Source organism: Populus euphratica, unplaced genomic scaffold, assembly GCF_000495115.2.
Source record: "Populus euphratica unplaced genomic scaffold, PopEup_1.0 scaffold1203.1, whole genome shotgun sequence".
NCBI classification, from domain to species: domain Eukaryota; kingdom Viridiplantae; phylum Streptophyta; class Magnoliopsida; order Malpighiales; family Salicaceae; genus Populus; species Populus euphratica.
Genome location: NW_011501075.1, coordinates 35,380 through 45,289, shown reverse-complemented (window position 1 = coordinate 45,289; position 9,910 = coordinate 35,380).

Here is a 9,910-nt window from a genome sequence, read left to right as displayed (position 1 = left end):
ATTAGATAACCCAGACGGCATTACCATCCATTCATATAACCCCTGTTTAGTTTTAAATGCTGTTTTCCATTCATCTCCCTCTTTCATTCTAATTTGGTGATAACCACTCATCAAATCGACTTTAGAAAACAATGCAGCACCATGCAACTCATCAAGCAAATCATCAAGTCTGGGTATAGGAAATTGATACTTAACTGTTATTTTGTTGATAGCACGGCTGTCCATACACATCCTCATGGTACCATCTTTCTTTGGTACAAGCAAAGTAGGTACGGAACATGGACTAAGTGATTCTCGAACATAGCCCTTCTCTACAAGCTCACCAACGTGCCTTTGAATCTCTTTTGCTTCCGCTGGATTACATCTGTATGCTGGTCTATTAGGAAGTGAAGCTCCCAGCACCAAATCAATTTGATGCTCAATTCCACGAATAGGCGGTAACCCTTTAGGTAATTCATCTAGAAACACATCTTTAAATTCTTCTAGCAATTCCTTAATCTGTGTTGGTAAGTCCAGTCCTTCTACTTGTAGCAATTGCTTTGCCCAGATCATGAAAACAACCCTCGTCAAAGCTAATGCCTGTTTGATATCGCCTTTTTTGGCTACAACAGCCCCTTACGTGATTGCACCTCCTTTTGTTGGCTTCGTAACTGATCCTCTCTAACCTGTTGCACAAAAGTCCAATGCAATCATGGTTGGACAATCTGGAAAGATCACGTTCTGAACTTGAAATCCACCTAGATTAGTCTTGTTTTCACATGCAATGGATCACTTCAAATTCGGGTTCAAATTTATCTACTGTTCTGACGTAAACAACATCAATTTCTTAACTTATTTGCATTATCAACTCAAATTCAAGTAGTCCAGCATCAAAAGAACCATTAAGGGCTCTTCCCATCTTTAAGCTCCAATTGTAGGCAAATAAGCACCCTTGAACCAATTTGAAACTGATTGCCAAATTTTAACTCCGACTCCAATTGTAGGCAAAGCTCTTCCCATCTTTAAGCTCCAATTGTAGGCAAATAAGCACCCTTGAACCAATTTGAAACTGATTGCCAAATTTTAACTCCGACGCAGCTTCAATCATTCCAATCTGACTCGTCAAGGTCCTTTGTAGTTGTTTTGCTCTCGCTCTTGTCATTGGACCATCTGAATCCTCTTGCATATTTGATTTACCTTTACGAGATGGATTATCATTCCCATGATGCACATCACTTCCTGAAATATTCAGGTTTACAAACTCTCGCATTGTTATCACTTAATTCTGCTCATATACTTCTTTAACATGTATTCTTAAACCTTAATTCACACACACACACTTTAACATATGATTGTGGGTTGCATATTGGATTATTACACTATTTATGTTCTTTTGTTAAAGGTAACAACTAAGAGAAAGGGATTGTATATAATTAAAAAAAAAAGAAAAAAAAATGATAATAATAAAAATGTAGATAAGTTCGGTTTCGTAGCCTCCCTAACCTAAGCAATTAAGCCCGAAATGGTGTTTTAACACCTAATACCCTAAAGTCAACTGACTTGGGAGCTATTGGCCCAACGCTTGTTACATGGGTTGAGGAGAAAAGCTTAAGGAAATCAAACATTGCACTATCTACATACCAGTATCTGCGACCCGAGTTACTAAGCTTGTAGGGGTGTCTTAACACCTAATGCCCTAAGACCAACTGGTCTGGGAGTCATTAGCCGAAAGCTCGTTACATTGGTTAAAGACGCATGGTGTTTTTAAATTATATGTATATATATTTTTAAAAAAAAACAACAAAAATAATAATCCCAACCCAAGGAAGTTAACCTTAAACATTAGAACAAAAATTTTGTTTTCTTCCAAGAAAAGCCTCATAATTATGTGTTGATACATTGAGCACAAAAGAAAGGTTTATGAATATCTTGTTAAGAGGTATTGAGCAGGTATATAAATTTAACGAGAGTTTATTTATTTGGATATATTTTAACGAGAGTTTATTTATTTGGATATATTTGGATACAACAAATGCTTGGCACTTTCATAGTTCATACTGTATGGTATAACCGACACCTGAGCTATGAAAAGAACTTGATTTGTTGTTAACATAAGTTATAATCATGAATGAACTTGTTAACATCTTCTGCACGACAAATCTTACTTGATCTCGGTGCTAGTGTGAATTTACTTCCATATTCAGTTTTTCAGAGTCTCAATCTAGGTGAGTTAAAACCAACTTCTATAACTCTTTTACTTGCTGATAGATCTATAAAAGTGCCTAGAGGAATAATTGAAGATGTGTTAGTACAAGTCGATAAATTCATTTATACTGTGGATTTTATTGTCTTGGACACAGAACCTGTTGAAGCATGTAATTCATTTCCTGTTATTTTAGGACGTCCGTTTCTTGCAACCTCTAACGCATTGATTAATTGTAGGAATGGACTGATGAAGCTATCATTTGGAAACATGACATTGGAGATGAATATTTTCAACATTTGCAAGCAACCTGGAGATGATAATGATTTACAAGAAATAGATCATATTGATGAATTAGTTTATCATCCACTTGAATCTACTTTAAGTAAAAATGAGTTAGATGAATCTGAAGATTTGCAAATGATTTATTTTAAGGAAGAAATCACGGATGAAACAAGCACCGAAAATGTTGATGCGAATCTTTTGTCAATAATGACAACAGATTCGACATCTGACATCATACCAATCGATGATTACTTTCCTAACGAATCCTTACTTTCTCTTAGTCCAATGCCTTGGTATGATAAAAATATCAATTTTCTTGCTTTAGGAGATTTGCCAGCTGATTGGAGCACTCAAGACAAAGAAAAGTTTTTGAACGAAGTGAAGAAATTTTATTGTGATGACCCTAACTTATTCAAATATTGTCCTGATCAAATATTTCAAAAATTCATTCCTGACAATGAGAATGCGATTACAGAAATTTACCATGCTAGATGTGCAAGATTGAGATTGTTAATGAATCATGGAATTCCTGAAGATATTCGCTGGTTGATTGAAGCAAAGGTCTGATTATCAGGTGACTCTTCTAATTCCTTCATTTGACACATGCTTGGAACAGGTAAAAGCACTTTTGCAAAGAAACGTTGTGCAAAACGACTAGAAGTCTGTCATCGATGTGCTAGATGGACTTCTAATACACAATGTCGTTCTTTAGGAATGGTATCTATAAACTGTGAAGATAAAATACTATTCATTAAGGATGGCCTGAGTAAGGAGTCTTTAGATAATCTTCTATTGACTCTTGAGACGCATCCTAGCGGAGATGTGCATCGTGCAATTCATGATTTATGGCCACTATTTCATAAAGAACATGATTGACTTAGTCTTGGGAATCTGACTAAAAAAGACCTTGTTTGCTAGTTTTTAAGAAAACTGGATGGGAAGCCTATCCCCGACCCATAGAGGGCGTTTAAGCCGTTCTTAGACGTAAAACCAAGGGAAGATGTGAGCCACAATCACAACTACTTGTACATACACATGCTTTTTCAAAAGTAAATAAATAAATAAATAAAGAGAGAGAGTGTGTGTGAGACTACAGCTGGCCTACATATAGGTGTTATGATTGCCTTTCTAATTTCTCATCTATAAAACCCTCTCTTCCTTCCTTTCATTTCTACTCAACCCATACATTCAACAAATATAGAAGTATGTAGAAATGGCAAGTTCCTCAAGTCATCATATAAGAAATATTTGTGTTTTTGGTGGATCTAGTCCTGGGAAAGAAAAGGAGTTTTTAGAATCAGCAAATCATCTTGGTCAAGTGCTAGCTGAGAGAAAGATTCATTTAGTGTATGGGGGAGGTAGTCTTGGGTTAATCGGAGGAGTGTCAATAGCTGCATTTTTAGGAGGTAGTCAAGTTTTGGGGGTTGTCCTCGAAGCTTTAGCACAAGGGGACATCATTGGAAAAACAATTGGAGAGGAACTTCAGGTCTCCACAATGTCAGCTCGAATGAATGCAATGCTTAACCATGCTGATGCCTTCATTGTTTTACCAGGTGGTCTAGGTACATTGGAAGAGATCTTTCATATTTCCTCTTGGGCTCAACTGCATATTCACTATAAACCCATAGGTTTGTTAAATGTTAATGGTTATTATGATAAGTTGTTGTCTTTTCTTGATCATGCTGTGGAACAGGAATTTCTAACATCTTCTGCACGACAAATCATAATCTCTGCTACTACTGCTGAACAATTAATTGACCAACTACAATCCTTCATTCCTGTAATTGATCCTTCCATAAGTCACATAAATTGGTCAACTAAGGAAAGCTGTAAAAAACTTAGATTGGATTTGAGCCTTCATTTGTGAATTTTTGTGTCTTTTGGTTTTATTATTGTGTTTTGTTATTTCTTATTTTTGTTTCAGTGTGTTTCAGGTTTGTCAGTGTTCGTTATTTCAGGTGATATCTTCTATACTCTATCTTTCTACCTTTAAATATTGAGGACAATGTCTCATTTTGGTTGGGGAGAGAGGGTAGTAGTTGATAAAAAAAAATTGTTTTTCATTTCATAAAACATGTGCATAATTGTCGTTACTAGGATGGCAGAGTAAAGGAGCTCTTTTGTGACTCTTGAGATGCATCTTAGTAACCATTCTTAACAAGGTCTATTATAATACATCTTGAAATATTCAGATTTACAAACTCTCACATTATTATCACTTAATTCTGCTCATATACTCATTTAACATGTATTCTTAAACCTTAATTTTCACACACACACTTTAACATATGATTGTGGGTTGCACATTGGATTATTACATTATTTATGTTCTTTTGTTAAAGGTAACAACTAAGGGAAAGGGATTGTATATAATTAAAAAAAAAGGAAAAAAAAGAAAAAAAATGATAATATTAAAAATGTAGATAAGTTTGGTTTCGTAGCCTCCCTAACCTAAGCAATTAAGCCCGAAGGGGTGTTTTAACACGTAATACCCTAAAGTCAACTCACTTGGGAGCTATTAGCCCAACGCTTGTTACATGGGTTGAGGAGAAAAGCTTAAGGAAATCAAACATTGCACTATCTACATATCAGTATCTGCGACCCGAGTTACTAAGCTCGTAGGGGTGTCTTAACACCTAATGCCCCAAGACCAACTGGTCTGGGAGTCATTAGCCGAAAGCTCGTTACATGGGTTAAAGATGCCTGGTGTTTTTAAATTATATGTATATATATTAAAAAAAAAACAAGAAGAAAAAAAAAAGACAAAAATAATAATCTCAACCCAAGGAAGTTAACCTTAAACATTAGAACAAAAATTTTGTTTTCTTGCAAGAAAAGCCTCATAATTATGTGTTGATATATTGAGCACAAAAGAAAGGTTTATGAATATCTTGTTAAGAGGTATTGAGCAGATATATAAATTTAATGAGAGTTTATTTATTTGGATAGATTAATGGAAGTTAAATGATGAATACCTTGCTTTGTGAAATTTGCAAATTGTTTTTCTATTTTAACGCTTTGATTACTAGGGACTAGTAATAAGCTGGTTGGGGGGGTGTGATTAGTACTTAAAAGTGCATTTTTATCATGGTTTTATATCATCATTTTGCACTTGAAGTATCAATAACTCCTTAACTAAAATATGTTTTATAATAATGTATCTAATAATATAAGATACCTATAATTTGTGGTGAATGTTCATTTTAAATGCAGGCCTATCACATAAATGAAAGGGTTGATTGATGACTTTAAGAACTTAAATTGCAAGGGCAAAGAGATTACCAAAATTAGAAAAGAGATGTCGGTGCAATCCAAACCGGAACACTGTTCGGTAATTGGGTGATATCTGGAGCTATAGATCTCAGATTTATGTCTGCTTTATATGGATGGAAAGGTAAGACATAGGCCTACAATTTTCATATGGAGCTCAAGTTCTAAAAAGGTCATTTTCAAGTCAAAATTGTAGCAACAACAATAAAGCCCGAATATGTCCTCCAGCCCGAGCACTGTTCAGTATTTTGGCCATATCTGGAGTTCTAGAAGTCCAAATGAGCTGAATTGTTTACACAAGAAAGCTGAGACAATTGCCTACAACTTTCATGTTTTCAAAGGGCTCCAATTTTGACGTTATCAATGACGTTTTGGGAGACAAGAGAAGATAAGGATTGTCACCAAGTCAAGAGTTGGCCACTCACTCATCAATTAGTCATCAAATCAATAGTTCCTAATTTTGACCTATAAAAGGAGGCATTTGCCATGCATTTAGGCATCTTGGTTTCCAGATCAAGATCATGCTCTTGCTTTCTCTCTTTGTATTTTTTGTATTGCTTATGCTTTGCTTTCATTAATATCAAGTTTATGTCTTTCATTTTCTTAGTTAACTTTTATCTTATTTATATTTTTATTTTGTTTATTTATTTTTCTTTCTTTCATTATGTCTAGCTAAGTTTATTATGTCAAGGTGAAAAGACTACACTAATGGTGTAAGAATAAGTATAGTGTAAACTTAATATGGACTTTAATGTTTGATACTAACATGTTTAGTATTTGTTATCTTATTCACTCTTTAATACTTTGCTTGTTAAATCGCTAATCTTGATTTATTTTGGATAACACTTGGTACAACAAATGCTTGGCACTTTCACAGTTCATACTGTATGGTATAACCGACACCTGAGCTATGAAAGGAACTTGATTTGTTGTTAACATAAGTTATAATCATGAATGATCTTGGTCAAGTGCTAGCTGAGAGAAAGATTCATTTAGTGTATGGGGGAGGCAATCTTGGGTTAATGGGAGGTGTGTCAATAGCTGCATTTTTAGGAGGTAGTCAAGTTTTGGGGGTCGTCACCAAAACTTTAGCACAAGGGGACATCATTGGAAAAACAATTGGAGAGGAACTTCAGGTCTCGACAATGTCAACTCGAATGAATGCAATTTTTAACCATGCTGATGCCTTCATTGCTTTACCAGGTGGTCTAGGCACATTGGAAGAGATCTTTCATATTTCCTCTTGGGCTCAACTGCACATTCACCATAAACCTATAGGTTTGTTAAATGTTAATGGTTATTATGATAAATTGTTGTCTTTTCTTGATCATGCTGTGGAACAGGAATTTCTAACATCTTCTGCACGACAAATCATAATCTTTGCTGCTACTGTTGAACAATTGATTGACCAACTACAATCTTTCATTTCTGTAATTGATCCTTCCATGAGTCGCATAAATTGGTCAACTAAGGAAAGCCGTAAAAAGCTTAGATTGGATTTGAGCCTTCATTTGTGAATTTTTGTGTCTTTTGGTTTTATTATTGTGTTTTGTTATTTCTTATTTTTGTTTCAGTGTGTTTCACGTTTGTTAGTGTTTGTTATTTCAGGTGATATCTTCTATACTCTATCTTTCTACCTTTAAACATTGAGGACAATGTCTCGTTTTGGTTGGGGGGGAGGGTAGTAGTTGATAAAAAAAATGTTTTTCATTTCATAAAATATGTGCACAATTGTTGTTACTAAGATGGCAGAGTAAAGGAGCTCTTTTGTTAAAGTGCCTCTTGAGATGCATCTTAATAACCATTCTTAACAAGGTCTATCATAATACTTCTTGAAATATTCAGGTTTACAAACTCTCGCATTGTTATCACTTAATTCTGCTCATATACTCATTTAACATGTATTCTTAAACCTTAATTCACACACACACACTTTAACATATGATTGTGGGTTGCACATTGGATTATTATATTATTTATGTTTTTTTTTATTAAAGGTAACAACTAAGAGAAAGGGATTGTATATAATTAAAAAAAAAAAAGAAAAAAAAATGATAATAATAAAAATGTAGATAAGTTCGGTTTCGTAGCCTCCCTAACCTAAGCAATTAAGCCCGAAATGGTGTTTTAACACCTAATACCCTAAAGTCAACTGACTTGGGAGCTATTGGCCCAACGCTTGTTACATGGGTTGAGGAGAAAAGCTTAAGGAAATCAAACATTGCACTATCCTCATACCAGTATCTGCGACCCCAGTTACTAAGCTTGTAGGGGTGTCTTAACACCTAATGCCCTAAGACCAACTGGTCTGGGAGTCATTAGCCGAAAGCTCGTTACATGGGTTAAAGATGCATGGTGTTTTTAAATTATATGTAAATATATTTTTTTAAAAAAAAAACAAGAAGAAAAAAAAACAACAAAAATAATAATCCCAACCCAAGGAAGTTAACCTTAAACATTAGAACAAAAATTTTGTTTTCTTCCAAGAAAAGCCTCATAATTATGTGTTGATACATTGAGCACAAAAGAAAGGTTTATGAATATCTTGTTAAGAGGTATTGAGCAGGTATATAAATTTAACGAGAGTTTATTTATTTGGATATATTAGAGGTATTGAGCAGATATATAAATTTAATGAGAGTTTGTTTATCTGGATAGATTAATGGAAGTTAAATGATGAATACCTTGCTTTGTGGAATTTGCAAATTGTTTTTCTATTTTAACGTTTTGATTACTAGGGATTAGTAATAAGCTGGTTGGGGGGTGTGATTATTACTTAAAAGTGCATTTTCATCAAGGTTTTATATCATCATTTTGCACTTGAAGTATCAATAACTCCTTAACTAAAATATGTTTTATAATAATGTATCTAATAATATAAGATACCTATAATTTGTGGTAGATGTCTATTTTTAATGCAGGCCTATCACATAAATGAAAGGATTGATTGAAGACTTGAAGAACTTAAATTGCAAGGATAAAGAGATGGTTAAACTTAGAAAAGAGATGTCGGTGCAATCCAAACCGGAACACTGTTCGGTAATTGGGTCATATCTGGAGCTACAAATCTCAGATTTAGGTCCAATTTATATGGATGGAGAGGTAAGACATAGGCCTACAACTTTCATATGGAGCCCAAGATCTAAAAAGGCCATTTTCAAGTCCAAAATTGTAGCAATAACAAAGAAGCCCGAATCTGTCCTCCAGCCCGAGCACTGTTCAGTATGTTGGCCATATTTGGAGTTCTAGAAGTCTAAATGAGCGGAATTTTTTACACAAGAAATCTGAGACAATTTCCTACAACTTTCATGTTTTCAGGTGGCTCCAATTTTGACGTTATCAATGACGTTTTGGGCAGACAAGAGAAGATAAAGATTGTCACCAAGTCAAGAGTTGGCCACCCACTCATCAATTAGTCATCAAATCAATAGTTCCCAATTTTGGCCTATAAAAGGAGGCATTTGCCATGCATTTAGGCATCTTGGTTTCCAGATCAAGATCATGCTCTTGCTTTCTCTCTTTGTATTTTTTGTAATGTTTATGCTTTGCTTTCTTTAATATTAAGTTTATGCCTTTCAATTCCTTTCCTTTGCTTTGTTAACTCTTATCTTATTTATATTCTTATTTTTTTTATTTATTTTTCTTTCTTTCATTATGTCTAGCTAAGTTTATTATGTCAAGGTGAAAAGGTTACACTAATGGTGTCAGAATAAGTATAGTGTAAACTTAATATGGACTTTAATGTTTGATACTAACATGTTTTGTATTTGTTATCTTGTTCACTCTTTAATACTTTGCTTGTTAAATGACTAATCTTGATTTATGTTGTATAACACTTGGTACAACAAATGCTTGGCACTTTCATAGCCCATAATGTATGGTATAACCGACACCTGAGCTATGAAAGGAACTTGATTTGTTGTTAACATAAGTTATAATCATGAATGCTTGACGAGATTTACAAGTACTAGCATTAATCGAATAAGATAACTAATGTTAACAATTTATAATCTGATTGGAACCTCCTTTGTGTGTGGTTTCCAATTGAATAATAAGAGTTTATACTATACTTATTTGACATACCATTAGTGGATCCTCTAACTTTGAAATTTGTTATTATCATTGTTTAATCGTTACATTAATATTCCATTTGAAAGTTCTCATCTTCTTCTT